This window comes from Solea solea, chromosome 10 (genome assembly GCF_958295425.1).
Source record: "Solea solea chromosome 10, fSolSol10.1, whole genome shotgun sequence".
NCBI classification, from domain to species: domain Eukaryota; kingdom Metazoa; phylum Chordata; class Actinopteri; order Pleuronectiformes; family Soleidae; genus Solea; species Solea solea.
Window position 1 is genome coordinate 16,496,610 of NC_081143.1, and position 18,251 is coordinate 16,514,860.

Below are 18,251 nucleotides of genomic sequence, written 5' to 3' on the forward strand. Positions count from 1 at the left end.
TTAAGCCAAATATTGTTTAATTGCGACTGTTGTTTTCGACAGTTTGTCCCCCAATTAAAATCATCACATCTTGCAAAATTTCTAACCAACTTTTCAAGTCAGATGTGTATTTATAAAGGATACTTAAGTCCTATATTGTGTGTCATTGCCACTGAACCACCCACTAACATTGAGCATGCTGAGGGTTCAACACTGAAAGACACATTTCAAAGGAGAGTATGATGTTTCTGGAGTCTCTCTCTGAGATTTTACTGTTTATTGTCTCGCTTCACAATGAAATGGGATTTTTGCCCCTGCTTGCATCTTTAACTTTTAATTTTTTTACAACCTGAGCGCGTCTGTGTAATGTTTCTGATGTGTCATCATGCAGTGATTGCAGCACCAATGACACTCAGGCTTATTTTAAAATTTTTAAATTATTATATATTTGAAACGGTGCAGAAGACTTATTAATATCTAATAGGAAAAAAAATAAAACTATATCAGCTAAAATACAGATTAGGCCACACCAGTCATGTGATTTGTTAATGTAGGAGAATCACACATGATAATATGAACATTAACAAAGGCTCTTTTTAATAGCAGTCAGTGAGACTATAGTTTCTACAACAAAGGGATCCTCACTGTGTGGCAGCTAAATTAATTTCATCCATCATTGATTTCATTATTAAGTACTGTGCTTTTTTGTCAAACTATTAACAAGACGATATTGCTATAAAGTGATTTGACTGTCTTTTCTGCAGCAGATGTTTCCATGTATGATTGTTGCATATTAATGGGAATCTTATCAGAAACTGCAGCGACAAGTGACCTCAGATGATTAGACGGAGAACGTGTGGCTGTTAGGATTTAATTAGATTTCCCACATGAATACAAATGCGTAATTAGAGTCAACTGGGCTGAGGGAAAATGTGTGATAAGATTTTGTTGTTTTAGTGTCCTTAAATATGTCACTGAGAATCTGTATGCAGTTTTCTACATTAGTATGTTTGTGATTTGAGTAAAAATGTGAGTTGTACAGTAGTGATTTACAGACAATCATGAACTATTTATGGTTAAAAGAGTTTCAGGTTAAGTCAGTGTGGTGCCCGAGTGGAGAAAATCATTTTATACACGGTATTGATATATCAAATATAGTGTGTATGTACAGTGCATGGCTTTATGGGGCCCTGAGCTTATTGATATAAATATAGAACTTTATATTGCATTCATTTAAGTCAGGAAACAATTCAACCAGTTTAATGACTTTGGTTTAAAAAATGTAGAACAGACATGCAAATGTGCACTAAACACTTTTTAAATATCTAGTTTCTTTAACATTTAAGAACACAGACAGACAGACAGACAGAACTCATACTACCTGTATCATTTATAGTTCAGTCATCATGTACTGTAAGTGGAGCTTATCAGTTGCAGGCGCTTTAGTCAACCAACAGATGGCGATGTTGGGTTCAGGAAAACAAACTTTAGCTCATAGTCACCAATGAATTCAGTTGGAGGCTCAACCTTTTGCAGTAAACATTACAACTAAAATGAAAGCTACTGCATGCAGCCTCTGTACATATCTGTGACATTTGCACATATCTTTTGTATTCTGAATGCTTTAGCACTGTGACAGTATTACACAACTAATTGCACCTTTCACATTCTGACTACTCCACCCTTTTGTACATAGTACTCACCTTATGTGAACTGTGCTTTGAGTTGAGTTTATTTTAGTTGATCAATAAACCTCTTGAATATTGAATCATTAGTAAAATGTCTGTGGTATCTGTAAAAGTAAATCTCAAGAAAGTTATAGGTACAATGTAAAGGCCTGGCCATTTTCCTGATTATTTTGTCACCAAGAGAGCTGCTGCTCACTGGATAGCGTCTCTATTTTCTCTGAAATCATCTTCATATAATGCTTGGTTTAAACTTCAGCAGGTGGTCTTGATCATGTCCACATGCCTAAATATTACTGGTTGAACATGTGACACCATGTAGGCAGGTTAAATGTCTGTGATGTTCCAACAAACAGTTGTTCACTATGGAAAACTGTCTTTGGTGCAGAATGTGATTATGTTTGCAGCACTGGTATTCTGTGCCATACACCTGTGTGTGCTGTCATCTGTGCCACTATGGAATCAGTTGCTGGCAACATCATTTATCTTCACCGCTTCACTTTGAGAAAATAATGAAGAAGTTGCCTGCCTTCTCCCTGGTCAAATAAAAGTCATTCCTGTATTCTTGTTCTCCTCCAGGCACTGGCACATGATCCACAGAGAGAAGAGGGGGAGTGGGAGGGGGAGGAGGAGGAGGAGGAGGAGAGCATATATGCAGATGGAAATTAATGGTCCCAGTAAACACCTGGAGCCAGAGGGGGAACAAAATGGGACATATTTACATGCAAGTCTTGTGCTCCTAAATTTCACTGACACCCAGTTTCCAGCAGAAGATGGATAGGTATCACCTTCTTTTCTGCTCTGGCTGTGAATGCAGCTTTTCTGCAGGCACTCAGGCTTCGCTGTGAACATGGACATGTTATGTAATTTGCTGCAATGGAAGAAAACAGCTCTGAAAAACATGCATGTTTCTTAGGCGTGAGATCGTTAGACACACTATCAGCCTCACAACAAAAGAGGCCTTTCATTTCAAACTGCAGGGTAGATGCTGATTACCTAAAAGCTATTGATTGAAAGTGGCACAGCTGAGGAGTGGGAGAGGAGCCATGAATGTCGACTTTCACTTCCGCAGTTTTCCAGCTGTGCGCTCTATTGCTGCCTGGTCCTTCCCTGCATATGGTGTTTTTCATGGGATTTAAGAGACATCACTGCCTCGCCCATACGTGCTTGAGCGTATAGCTTCGAGAGGTTTCATCTCAGTGGGGCAATGAATGCGACCGAGTTTTAACTGCATACTCTCTGCACACATGCCCTAGTTTACACTAATTGCAATCACTGGCTTTCCTCGCCATCTGGTTTCATCTTCTAAACAAGTCTAATAACTAATAAGCTGTCATTATCTGCTGTTAGAGCGATGCAGCGCAGATGTCAACTCAGCACATATCAATACGGTTAATACATCATCCTCTGTTTTTGCTTATAACCTAGCAGAGAACTTGCAGAGCCTGTCTTTGCCCTATTGCCACCCCAGACACCCTGACAGATAACTGAGTGGGAGGAAGGAATGTCATATACCTCAGCATTTAGTTAGTTAGCACTGGCATCCAACATGACAGATTCTCCATCTGGGTCTCTTAGCACTGACGGCTTGCAGAAAGGTCTCTCCTGTCTGCCCAGTTCTCCATCAGTTGCCCCTTAGTTCTGCTCTGTTTCTTCAGATGCCCACCCCCTATCTGTATGTCAAGGCGCTGCCATAATTATATGAAAGTTATGCAAACCTGTCTCTTGCTGGCAAACAATGAAACATTTCCAGCTGTAAAATGAGAGGTTTTATGGTGACAACATTGAGAAATATTCAGCCACAAATTGTGGCATTTATCATTCGAAACTAATAATGTTGTCACCGTCAACGTGGTTCATGAAGATTTATTCAAACTTCTGTAGACTAGCCTCTTTGAAACCTGAAAGTGAGATTCTAAATAAGACTAAGAGTGACTGAACCCATGCACATAATCACAGTGCTGACATACTGATGGTGTTAAGAAGGGTTAACTTTATCAAAACAGCATGTCACCTTATTAACATTTGCTAATTTGCACAAACTACGGATGTGACATCTGGAGTTGGGTCAGGTTGAAAATTCTGGATCAGTTTGTCAAACAATTTTAAGAAATAAAAGTTGGTAGGATTCATCCTCTGGGCAACATCCAAGTCCATAGCAAATTTGATGATGTTCGATGACGAGAAAAATGTAATTAAAAACGCTTTCAGTGTTATTGTAAATTATTTTACCTGCAACCAATGATTCATTTTTAAAAATGAAACCACCTACAAGTTGATTATTTCTAAGTTTTTGTTTTGCCTGACAAATAGTCCACAACCTGAATATAATATTCACAATAATTTAAGTGGGAGAACCAGTAGTGTCTCATTATTTTTGCTTAAATTTAAATTAAATGAATTAATCGACTGCAGAAAGTGCTCAGAGAGTACACGCCCTGCACCATTTTAATTTAATAATCAAAATAATAATTTCTACCTTGGGCCATAATGTACATCTTCAGAAAACACAATCAAATTCTGGTATTTAAGTTATTTAATTATTATTTATCTTTAAATGATGCTGCCCACTAACATACAGAGAACAGACAAAGGATAACAACCAACATAATAACATAAATATAAACAAAATTGCACATACAAAAAACAGTTGTTTAAAATGCCACTTTTACCACACCCTTTATTTTATGTGTGCGACTCATTGATGTTATGAAGAGGACTGAGTCACTCACTTAACTGAGGACAGATGAAGAAGAACAGACCGGGGGAAGCCCGGATCTCTCCTTCTGCAGTGAAGAATTATTCCTTATTATATGTGGATGCAGTTTTTCATTCTCGTGACCTGATTTTTGAAGCATGGTTGTGGGGGAAGTTTGAAAATGATGGTCATGATCACTGATATGCGCCACGGAGGGTGATATGCACTCTTGCCAAATGACTGAATGAACTTGCCTGACTTGATTAGAGTCAGTCCATGTAACTGTTGAAATTCAGTAAAAAAATGACATCGGACCATCGCATTGCAGCCAGAGGGCATGACTGACATGTAGTGTTTGCTGAGAAGTAGTGAAGTGTGTTGTATGGTGGAAGCTGCTGTTGTCTTTGTTTGTGTACAAACTGACATCTCACTAACATAACATGTTGGTAACATGCATTTGCCTTACATGTTTCTATTATAGAAAGAAAATAATAATAATTTTACCAAGCGATTACTTTAGCACCATGGTTCTCAAATCAGAAATACAGTAGAACAGTATTTCATTTTCTCTTGCAGTGCGTAGAAAATAATAAAAAATAAATTAAATAATAATAATTAGAGTCATCTTATCTCTTGCTCCATCTTAATCTAATCTCACTATACCAGTGTGTGAAGTATATGTGAAGAAGAGGAGGATGATGAAAGAGCAAAATGATCTTATTGGGAATAAATCTGCCTCCTGTGAAAGTCCATAGCTGATTTTGCTCAGCCTATTTACGCCACTGTATTTTAACGTTGGTGATAATGGTGTTACTCCGAGAGCTCAATATTTTCTCACATGGTACTTCTGTCATGTACTACTTGGAAAGTTTGAGAACCACTGCTTTAGTGTATGATTTAGCAATCACTTTAGCAACTTAGTTTAAAGGAATCATACACTTAAATACAAACATAGTATTTTCAGTTTCTGTCAATAAACACTATCAACAAATACACTGGACTGTTAAGATGCTGTATTTCTCTGGGTCCAATGAGAATAGGGTCCCATTTAAAATATCTCAACATACAGTATGACATTAGCATTTGCTACACTTTGTTTTGAAGGCTAATTAGCGAAGGTTAGCATGCTAACATGCCAAGCTAATGTGGTTAACGTATAGAAAAACATTACATCTAAGTATGCAAGCTTATGTCAGCTTAGCTACACTCTGGCTCGTACTCTCTAACAGCAACTGTTTCTTAAATCAACCATAATTAAAGCAATTCACAGTTATTTGTGAAATTACATCAATTATCTCTCTAAACTAAAAAGACGGGTTTGTGACCCAGTCAGAACAAAGGGCTTTCTGCAGGGAGTTTGCATGTTCTCCGTGTGTGTGTGTGTGTGTGTGTGTGTTTTCTCCGGGTTCTCTGGATTCCTCCCACAGTCCAAACACATGCAGGGGTTAATTGGACATTCTAAAATGTCCGTTGGTGAGAGAGTGAATGGTTGTTTGTGGCCCTGTGATGGACTGGCAACCTCTATGAAAACTGTAGACGATAATGTGGTAGACGATGAATGAATGAATTATCTCTCTAAACGTGAACAAACTGTACAAAATAAGCACAATGTGTATGACGCTTTTCTTCAATCTTTCTATTAAAGGGATGTTTTCTACATTTGTTTAGCAAATGTTTGGACCCAAAGGTTATACATTTTGTAAAATAACTAACTAAACTTCACTTAAACTTATGAGGAGGCATCATCTGAAAGACTGCTCACTCACTTTGATGTATCGCATGTTGCAGAAATACAATGTGATGATAACACCATGTTGTGCAAATATCCCTGCACAGGTGCTTTGCATTGAGGCTCAATGGACTATTTGCACAGCAGCCATTTTGATATGTTTTAATAGCAAAAGGGTCCAAACGGGCCTGTAAGACAAAGCAGTTTTCCCCATTGAAGGTGGGGGTTGTTTTGGACATAGTGCACCCAACAACATCACATCACTTTAGCAACATAAGCAACTCTTCATGTTGGTGGCAGACATCAGGCATGTCCATCATCAAACATTAAAGTGACATGTGTGTACTGTACAGCATGTTGAGAACAGCGTTAAAAGTATTTTTGATCAGGTTTTCTTCCCTGTACAGTGTGGTGGTGTATGAGGTATTTATGGTTATAACTAGGCTGGTCACCGCTGTGGCTTCCCATCATCTCATTTCCTCCATCTCGGTGTCAACCACAGGGTCAGAGCTCATGATGCTTATCCACGACCAATTAGAGGCAGCTCCTCTACAGTATATATCGCCTCTCATGTCCCGAAGTGGATTCCTGGTGATGCTGGGAAGAGAACAGACTGTATCATGCTGGCCGAGGGAACACCTTGTTATTCTCACAACCTCTTCAACACAATCACACCCACAAACGCAGCCACAACCAAAACAGAAGCAGAGAACAGGAAAGAGAGAGAGAGAATTGTATCCACCTGTGAATGTCTGAGTGCACTTGACGAGAGCTGGGATGGAAGTCATTGTTGCTGGTGTGTGCTGTTTGCCTCTGAGAGGAATCTTGGCAGACTTTTTCTGACTGCAGGTGTCTGCTGTAGTGCTGTATCAACCTGCTGCTGGTTATGAGGTGCTCCTGCACTGTATTGATTTCCTCACAAGCACTTTGAATAAATACATAGCTTTGACAAAATAAATGATAATATTTTTATATTAAAAAAATATATTCCAAATTTCCAATACTTATGACCATCTGATTCCAGATTTACCAAAATAATATTGGAGTGACGACACCAATTAAGATTAAGAATAAAATTAAGGTGATGAAGTACAGTATAATATGCACATACTTTTTTAATAACATTAACAAATTAGTACTCTTACAGTTACTCACTTACACGATAAAGGGCATTAAGAGCGATGCATTCAAAGAGCGTGTCTGCACACAGATAAATAACAATAACAAATAACAACTATACTATCATTATGTTTTCATCTGGTATTTAAATACCAGATATATACGGTTTGTATCTAGATATGGTTTTAAGCTGTGTACATTTACACCAGGAATTAATACGTCTCTAATGTCCAAATCGACATACAATCCTCTATCTGAGCATTCTGTTCACTGCTTCCGTCATGTACTCCTCTTGTTTGTGCAGGACGTTTGCCTTTGTGTTCACTGTGGTAACATTGTATCACCGCCTCCTTTACTCACCCCACCCTTTCCAATGCACATCAGAGAACTACAGTGTGTACCTTTCGTATACCAGAAACGATGTTGTTTCTCTTCATCTGTGCAGAAAGCGATTGATTCAAAATGCAGAGCGCGTGCTCTGGCTGGTTTGTCTGTTCATCCTGCTATAGAACCATGTCAGCGCAAGATGGTGGCCTGCCATAAAGCAAGGCCCTTGCCTAAAGTAGATAAAAAGTTATTCTAAAAACATGTTTGGTGCTCAAAAGCCTTAACGCAAAATGTTTGAACTTAATTGCCAGCAGGCTTCTCAGCTGCAAATATTCATGACAGTAAAAAAAAGGTCACGATATTACCTTGACGGCTAAATACCCTGAATCCTCCTGCCAATATTCAGTGGCCAGACTACACCGGCATTTCAAAAACCAATAAGTTCACGACTCGCTCAAGGTTTTTCTATAATGAATCTCAAAGTGTGGCGAAGTGAGGTCTGCAGTACGACACCTCTAGATGATGTGATATTCATGATTGGCGAAGGAAAAAGACCCCTGTATTCAAATCTCCATCAGTCTGTCAGTCTGAGACCATTAGGAGTCATAGCTCGCTCCCCCATCATTAGATTAACTCCCATGCTCTGCCTGAGTGTGCAGGAAGACCATGCTTATTACCCAAGCAGCTCTACTCTAGCAGGCATACAAAAGCCCGGCTTTCACCTTGTAATTTGAGTCAGATAGACTCATCAGGGCAGGAGGCAACAGCAAGATATGGAAATGCTGCTGCCACTATCAGCAGATATTTGTGCCCTATACCGCCTTGATTACACAGTCGCATACAGAGTGCACACTTGGCAGAGGCGATGTTCCAAGGGACATATTAGGTACATTAGTTCCCCCTGCCACTGCCAGTAGTGTACTTTGGCAAAGGGATTTGGTACATAGTTGTCACAGTAACAAACAGAGACATTTACGATAATAGAGTTCTTAATAGAGTAGATGCATGACACTGTGACACAATGGTCCTTGTGGTCCCCTTTTCAAAAATAACTCTGTGGCCTGTTGGTCCCACGGGAGCATAAATTGAATGCACACCGGTGTCCCTGGGACAACAAACAGGAAAACAGTCTTAATATCAACAAGGATTCAATCATTGGTGCAATCAGAGAGGAAATAACAGGATCTCATTTGTTGGCAACGGAAATTGTCCGGCTCCTGGAATGACATTATAAAAGAGCATTCAGTGCTGAAATCCTGCACATGGTGGCTAAAATGTTACTTTTTATGATTGTGTTGGTCATTTCTTGAGTTGACATGCGTGAAATTAGGGTGATTAAGGTAATAACGGTGTCATTGTGTAATTTATGACCATGGCATTTTGTTTGTTGTGTGTGGTGGTTGAGGTCTGCCGCCAGTGTGGGAGTACATTTTTCTCCAAATAAAGAAAAGACAGCACGACAAAACATGGAAAGCATTTGTTTATTTCTGATCTGGTAGCAGATTTATGATAAAAAGTGGTCAAATTTCACCTCTGAACCTTAATTTCTGAAAGTTTGGGGCAAAAATGTATGGCAGGAATTTAACCTCTGTAGAATATGAGCAGTCCTCACTGGGACTCCAGTGTGTCCTACTGACACAACACCATTGTCAACTACGGTCGAGCTCCAGGTTTTTAACTATGGTCATGTGAGAGTTAAAGTCACCTGAGATCTCCTGGGATGAGATGAAAGAACAGCATTTGTAGGGTGGGAGATAGGTGGTGTCCCAGACCTGCTTGTCTGTTGAGAGATAGTTTATCAACTTTGACACAAATGGCTTCCTTCACTCCTTTTACAATCCATCTGTCTTGGATGGATCTGATTCAGTGACTTTTGGACGGCCTTATTGGGGATTTGTTCTGTCTGGCGGAGAGACTGAATAATTTCACGAGTGACTGGAGCAGTGAGTTTTGCTAAGAAAATGGTCTGTTAAATTTGGAGTGACGACATGGTGAATTCAAATATTCAAAACGATAGCACAAAGTCACTGCCTGTTATGCGTCATATGGATCAGTCCGTTTGTGGGTTCGAGAAGATGGAGGAGGATGACTGTGAGGATATCTGGCATAGAGAAGCATTCTGGAAACAAGAGAACGTAAATGATTTCTTTACAAGATAAGATAAGATATCTTAAGATAAATTACTACATATAAAAACACATGGTGATTTGAAAAGTATACAGTTCTATCTCATACTTGCTATCAGTACAGTGCTCAAAATGTCTGTTGCATACGTCATTCTTATTAAAAATTCTAAATAAATTAAAAATTCTAAAAATCCCATTATAACATGATACTATATCATATTGTATAAGATCGCAGGCTGCCTGTGTAAAAATGTGTTATGTAGTTTGAACCACACATTATTACAAATAAAACCATGATTAAATTAAATAAAAAAAATAAACAATATTATTGCATTACTACCCTCTGTAATCTAGAGTCTAGATTATTATTTTAAATTTATTTTTGGATCAACTCACCAGGGCTCTGGTCATGGAACTCACATCTGTGCAGAGGAAAGGGAGGCGGAGCAGAGGGGATTAAAGGAAAAAATAAAAGTATTTCATCATTTACTGACACGTGTTGCATGATGACTTTGGCTCGTGCTCCTTTTGATCACAGCAGACTCAGTTCTGGGTGAACACACACAGTGCTTTTTCCATTTTGGATGAAATGCTATTAATCGCGTCTCAGACAGAGCTCAACATCACTGCAACAGACAGGTAGTTTACTTTAGTTTAGCACACAGCTAAGCTAAGCTCATGTTAGTTAAGCTTAGTGTAGGTTTACTTGGTTAAGCTTAGTTAGGGTTAGGGTTATCATCATCTTTGCTCAATTAAATAACCAAAAGACTTCTAGTTTATGCTTGATGTTATTTTTTTCATGAACATTGAAGATTTTCTGAGCCTGGATTTGCAGTAAATTCTGTTTACAGTCAAACGTTTTTTAATTGCGTCAGGTTACAGTGTGTAAAGCCTTCTCCAATCCATGCTGTTGTAATACTGCACATACACAGTATTTGTTGGGACTTTTCAAACCTTATATATATACAGACTATATATATATATATATATATATTTTTTATATATATTATACAGACTTTATATTGTTGCTGTAGCAGCTGAAGCAGGCGAAGTTTTGCAACTAGAACTATGTGCATTGGTTTTTTTTCAGGATTACAGTCCAAAAGATAATTTATACAGCACTAATTATTTCATATGTTTTGAGTTTGTATGATTCAAAATATGTGTAAAAAAAATCCACAAAACCTAAAAATAGCTATTACACAAGAGATAATGGAAGAGGCACTGCCATTGACTGATCTAGTGGAAAACAGCCCAGCGCCTTGTACACAGAGTAGCCCATGAGAGAACGCCTAAATGACTTAGCATTGACTGCTCTTGTAAAAAACATGTGTGGAAGAGGTTGAGAAACACTGTTCTGAGAAACCAAGAACACAAAGCGGTCTTACTATGTCTTACTCCACACTTACTACTCCACACAAACATGCATCTGTCTCCCCTCCAAGCCATGAGGCAGTCAGTGTGTCGGGTCACTACACCGAGTGACCATGTCCACCCACTCAAGTGTCCAACATGGTTTCTTCTAAAGTAAGTGGTCTGACTGATGCTCTTCAAAGCAAAACTGAAATGTGGGTGGTAACAATGTACAGGCTCGAGATCCTTGCCCTAGCTGTATATATATGTTCTGGATATTCAGCTGGTTAGGAGGAGAAAGTGCAGATGATGTGACTACACCACAGGCAGAGATAAAGAGTATAGAACCTAAAAGCATGATTGTTTATTTTAGAGCTGCAACTAACGATTATTTTGCGTAAATTGATTAATCTGTCGATTATTTTCTCGATTAATCGAGTCATCGTTTGGTCCACGAAATGGCAGAAAGCGTTAAAAAGGGTTAATCAGTGTTTGTCAAACCTGGAAATGATGAGGTTTTTTGGGTTTAGGTTCTGTATGTTCTCCTCCATGTGTAAGTGGGTTTTCTCCAGGTGCTCTGGTTTCCTCACACAGTCCAAATACATGCGGAAGTGAATTGACCATAATATGTGAGAGTGAATGGTTGTTGGTCTCTATATTATGTTTGTAAACCTTCACAGTTGCTTAGTGGTTTCCCTGTTGTTGTTTTTGTTTTCCTTCACTTGGTACAATTCAGTTGTATGTGTTTAAGGCACCAAGGAAATACTACCTTTATAGAAATGAAATGAAAGCTTGACAGTTATCGATTCAAATAATCTATTTTAAGCTTGTTGACATTTCTGAGTCAGATGAAATGAGATTCTTCAGATTAGAATCAGTAGAGAGACACAGTGCGAGTTGACATGCCCTGGTCAGCTGGTTGAAGGAACATAATCGCTGTAATAATCCACACACTGCAGATCCCAGAGTCAGCTCTGACGTCCCAACCTCACAACAACAACAAAACAACAGAAAACTAAAAATGACACATTTGATTTATCATATTGTACCTGTGGTAGATGCCTGCTAACACACTGAGCCAGAGTCTCATTTACAGGTTCTGCTGCTCTGCACGCAGGACGCCCCCTTCTCCTCCGAGTCTTTCGGAAAGCTGAGAAGACAAAGTGGTTGGGTTAGGGAGAGGTCAACAGAGTGGGGAGTGGGTAGAACTATGTGGATGGAGAATTTAATCTATCTTCCTAACTACCGACCGACTATCAGGGTTTTGCTCTTACGATGAACTGCTGCCTGCCGATGTGGTTCAGAGTTCTGCTCACCTGATACGGAGCAGTATCACCTTAATAGTGAGGAGCCTACCACCAGTCATTTTTAAAACAGGAAGCATTACCCTGCTTCAGCTTCTCGAGCTTGTCAATGTCACCACTCTAATCTCAGCATTTCGTTGTTTACCGGCTCCTACTCGGCTCAGAATAGCATCCAGTTCCCAGAGATTCCCATCGGTGACAGTCACTACGAGGCAGACTAACCGACACAGACAAAAACATTTCACAGTAATCATCACTTGTTTCCCGGCACACGGTCCACGTTGTTATTCACACTACGTAATTGCTTTGTTCATCAGTGGAGGTTCAACATCTTAATGAGGTAAAGATCCAAGGACGGACTCTGCCCAGGGGGTTCAGCGTTTGAAGGCAAGAGGTGCTCTTGGATAACGACTGATGTGGTGGTCTCCACATGTCATGCCCTGACATTAGACCTGAACTGAGGCTTCACACCTCATTACACATAATTATATGGATGAATCAACATCGAAGACTCGGAGGACTCTGACATTCAAATATTAAGAGCCCTGCACATTAAAGTGAAACTTCTGACCAGACCTCCCCAGAGTGTGAGGGGTGAAACTGAGCCACGAACAGGATGAGTAGATGTGTTTTACATACACTACTGTCAAAGACCAGAGAGGCTTTAGTTTGCCATTGTCTAGTGCAGGCGTCCTGCCTCAGGAATCAGAAGAGCCATTTTTGACCCCTCGCCACCCAAAAACAACTAATCTGGAGCCACAAAACCGATTTGACCCATACAAATGAAGATGACATCATGTATTAAGTTGTATATATAGATATAAAAGAACTATAGTTTGTTGCATTTATGAAACTTAAGAACAACAAAAAGAAAACTATTGACTATTTTATAGATTTTTTTAGCTTTTTTTAACAGAAAACCGAAAAAAAACTGTGTTGGCACGTGTAGGCCTACTTTGAAATAAAACACAAAATGATGATTTGCGGAAAATTGATGAAATAAAAAGTGACCCACTTCGAAATTAATAAAACAAGCAGGTGAGCTTATGATGACGGACGAAACAGAGCAATGCCACCCTAAATTGTGGGGGCAGTATAGAGTTAATAGTCCAACCGGTCAGGAAAACAACAAAGAAGCAATCTGCAGTTGCGGTGAAACCACTGTGAAACATGCTGCCAGAAAACAGAGAGTGACCGCCGGGCGCTCGGCTTCACTCACTGACACAGCAGTGTTTTGGCCTCAGAAGTTACTGAACTGGAGCTTTAATATTCTCAAAGACCAAACAAAATAGGGAATATTTGCTGTGTGTTCAAGTATTAAATAACACTTCAGAATAAATTTGGTTGCATGGCAAATCATTATTTTCAACGGCTTGGAATTCATACCTCAGTTGGCATTCAATTTCATTGTAAGTAAAATTAAAATGGTCTAGCACCTTGTTCTTGAGATTGCAAAATAACACAAATACTGAAAAGGAATTGAACTGAATTCTCAGGAAAACAACTTACGTCTGCGCTCGGCCGGCGAAATGCCGGCGCAGTAGGAGAGCCAGAGTGGAGAGGAACATTATGGTGGTGCACATCGTCCCCAGAGTCCACCACTCTGCAGCTGAAGAGGCAAGCAGAGCTAACATCAGCCGTTCATAGTGAATCCACTCATCAGAGCAAAGGAAACCTTTCCCAGCCACCAAGTGTTTGTCTCTTTCCTTTACTCTCTCTGCCTGCCTGGATCAGGAACGTCTGGGGATTAGTAAATCCCAGATTAGAAAAGATGACATGGTGCATTATTGAGGCTGCACTGCATGTATGTACACATGTATGTATGTATGTGTGTGTGTGTGCGTAAATGCAGATATTTCATACAAAATCTTGAAATGAAACATTATTATTTATATTTATCAATCAATTTTAAGTCATTATTTGTTGATGGACTGTTCGATGTCCTCCACAGCCATAGGTCCTATTTAAGTCATACTGTCACATGTCCAAATGACAAAGTTTATGTTAGTTAGGATGCGATGGTCGAGCTTCACCCAATGGAACAGTACTGGTCTTCCAGCATCATCGTCTTTCTTTTACAGTATGATGATCTAATACATTTGAAATGGTTTGGGTGTAATAACAGAGCACAATAGCAGTGGGTACTGAACACGATGACCATTGTTAAGGGAAACACACCAACAGCCTGGCAACATAGTGATGAGGATAATGAGCATAATCTCCAAGACAGAGCGTTGCTCTAAGTGCACATGCAATGGATACACACAAGAATCCATTTCCCAAGCCTCTCATTCCCCATCCCCTGTCACATTAGGCTGAAGTTATATTTCTTGCAGGCAGCCGTTACGTGACTCTTCTCAAACCAGTGATGACATTCCCTGCAACAGCATCTGTGACTCTGCTGTCATTGCTCTGTCATGGAGGAAAAAAAAGGGGGAAAAAAAAGGCTGTGGCGCATGGACCGATGGAAGTTCACACAAGTGGCTGTCAGGAATGTCAAGTTGCAAGGATGTGGCTGTGCATCTCATCTGCAGATTTGAGGGCAGCTCACGCTGCCTAATTAGAAAAAGTGTCCAGGTCTCCTTTTGAGCTTAGTGTTGAAAGCTGCTCTATATTCACCACAGTTGAAGTGTCACAAAGCTGTTATTTGCGCTGACCCGCATGAAGGTTGGCTCAGCCGTAATCTGGAATTGTTTGTTTGAAAGAATGAAGCGATTTGTTGGTGAAAAATGTGCCGGTGTGTTTGAAACGGACTTACCTCCCGTGTTTTGTATGCTGGTTACATTTATCCTCTGAGCATACATTTGTATTCTCCTCCTGAGATGGTAATGGCCGTATGCCTGTGCACCACAGTCCACAATGAAATATCTCAACAACTATTTGATGGAGTGTGATGAAATGTTGAGCCACCATTCCTGGTGTCCAGCAGAGGAACTCTAATGACTTTTACTTTGCATTTAACTGGCTAATTTTAAGTTTTGAGGTCACATGAGGTTATGTGCTGCAGATGCCAAAACCTGAGGTCGCAGGGATCTGCAACCTTTTACGATGAAAAGAGACATTTTTGTTCCCTCTCCACCCAAATGAGATTAATCTGGAGCCACAAAACCCATTTGACCCATAAAATTAAGATTATTTCCTATATACGTTTTTTTATGCAGACATACTATATACAAAGTAATGACATTTCATTGCTGTTTATAGCCAACCTTTAGCCATAAAGTGGAGAGAAAAAATACTTAACCTACTTTGCAATAAATAAAGCAATATTTGGATTTTATGTAGTTCATGCTTAAGAAAACCATATCACTCTTGACGTAGACATATATATATATATATACATACTATATATTCATATAGATATACGTGTGTGTGTGTGTGTGTATATTTATAAAAATCAGTTGTATGAGTAAAACAGTGTTTCTGTTACAGATAAAACTCTAGCCGTTCAAAGTGACTTGTCTTTTTTTTTTTAAACATATTTAACTGTACATCTTAACTTTTCCAACTCCACGGTGGCTCTGATGCTCTCGGGTATTGTCATCAGCTTAAACTCTAGTTCCTGCTCGGTATCTTGTTTCTAAAATTGTGTTTGCAGTCCTGGGATATCTTTATTTAGTTATTTAGTTATTTAGTTATGTCTTTGTTTCCTATGCACTGTATCTCTTAATTGCATCTCAGTCATGAATGCTGTACCTGGCTGATTATCCAGACCAATGTTTTGTTGTTGTTTGTGATGTTGAGCAAATAGATAACTCAATAAACAACAACAACATATCTATATGTGGAATATCTTGGAAATCTTCATCTTCTATATTCATTTGACCTGATTTGTAACTTGCTTGATTCTTTCATGAATTACTTCAGACTTGGCTGAGACTTGAAGGTTAAGACCTGTGACTTACTCCAATCTCTGGTGAGCAGACTACATTTTACGTCATGAGGGTTCAAATAGGGTTCAAGCCTATGTCAGACTTGAATTCACTTCACTTTTATATCATGACATTGTAGCCATTTTTCTAAGGAATGTGTTTTTTAGCCCTTAGTGCTCACGTAGCACAGATCTGTGCTGCAGGTGCATCCTTGGTAATTTGCCGTGGGAATAATACACAACTCCTTATATGGACATCCAGGGGGGGGACGGGACATATTCAGGCTTTAAAAAATGTGTTTTTTTCATCAGCTTATGTGTTTGTTAAATTAAGATTCTTTTTATAAAATGCATTTTTAGTAGTGATATAAAGTAGCAATAACTGTGTAGAAGTCATAAAATTGAGTGTTTTTCTTTTCTTTTTGTTCATAGAAACGAGCCATGAAAATTTTGAACCGTGTCGTATTTCCATATTTCACGAATTCAATCAGATTTGAAATATTTTGAGTACTTTTTGCTCAGGTGTGTTTATATAGTTGTTGAAAATTATTATTTTTTTTCAATCAGATTGCCTAGGTTGTGCTAAAAAAAGGATATAAGACACTCTATATCGCTCATTCTAATGGCTTCTGTATGTACTGTACATTTAAACATGGGGAAAAATTGTAAGGGTTCAAAACAGAGACTGATATTTTGAAGGCAAGGGGCTTTGTCGTAGCACTGTTGTCAAGTTTTCGTCTACTTTTTCATGGAGCACACATTTATAAAGGAGTTTGAACGCTTCTGTTTACAACCGTGAATGTTCGCTAGGGCCCATTGTGCGTTTGACGCTTGTATTGCCCCGGGTATATAGAAGCGAGGCTATAACTGTGTTTCACAAGGAGTCGCCTGAATCAGCAGCAGGTTGGAGAGAATTTCATATCAGTTATCCTGTAACATCACCACATACAGAGCAAGAAACACAGTCACGGAGCACACGAATCACAGGTGGAACAGCACAAAGCAACAGTTGACATGGTTACAAAAGTTAGAGTGGAGAGTAACTGCCTGTGTGTCTGCCCACACCAACAAGTGCCCAAAATAAAACCTAATACACCAGGATCCTTCAGCGTGACACACACAATTATCATACCAATTATTGACATAATAATATGTCCCTAGTGTAATAAAATCTCACACATTTGTCCATGTAATTCTCAGGTTTTAATATTTTATTCAGTATTTTCTTTTTAATTACTGCAAAGAATGCCTCTTAAAAACAAGAAAATACAACTATTAGGGGAAAATGACATGTTTCAAGCAAAATGATCTGCCAGTGCAGCAAGAAAATGGCACAAAAGAATACCTTAAACAAGTCAGTGTCTTCAGCCTCAATAATGTAGTCCTTTCTTTCTCTTCTTTTCAAAATCTTTCCCCAGAAATTCACGCATTGAGCAGTACATTGAAAACAAATTGGAACAACAAAACAAAGTTTTAAGGCTTGAATAGGAAAGAGATGAGAACCCAGAGGGCGTTGCCAATATGTGCTGAGAAATTAATTGCCGTTTCTCCGTGGGGGTCTGCTTGGTTCATGAGGCAGCAGCAAAACAGATGATGTCACTCAACCATCCAGTAATACTCCAGAGACCAGTGATATGATCCAGTGTGATGAGAAAAGTGAAGAGAATCGATTATTTTTTGAACGGTTTTGTTCTTCAAGGGAAAAATGAGCCAATTTATTTTCTGCCGTTCTAATCCTGGTTTTAAAAAAAGAAGAAAAAAAATCAAACTCCTCAGGCAGTGGTGAACTTGACCCAGATAATGCGGCGTCACGTGTTTCCTGTCTGCACGTCGTCAGCGCAAATATACTCTGCATGGCAGTCCCACTGTTTCAGGAACAAGAGATAATTAAAAGGAATGAAATGTAAATGTTCTTAATCAGTGATTAATGCTTGCCTATTCACAGCTTCATGCTCCAGGCAAGATGCTATCCAAGGCTCCAGTGGGAGGTTCATGCAGCGAGGAAGACACTGATTTATTCAGGCTTTATACTGTATCACCAATGGGAGGGAATATTTATC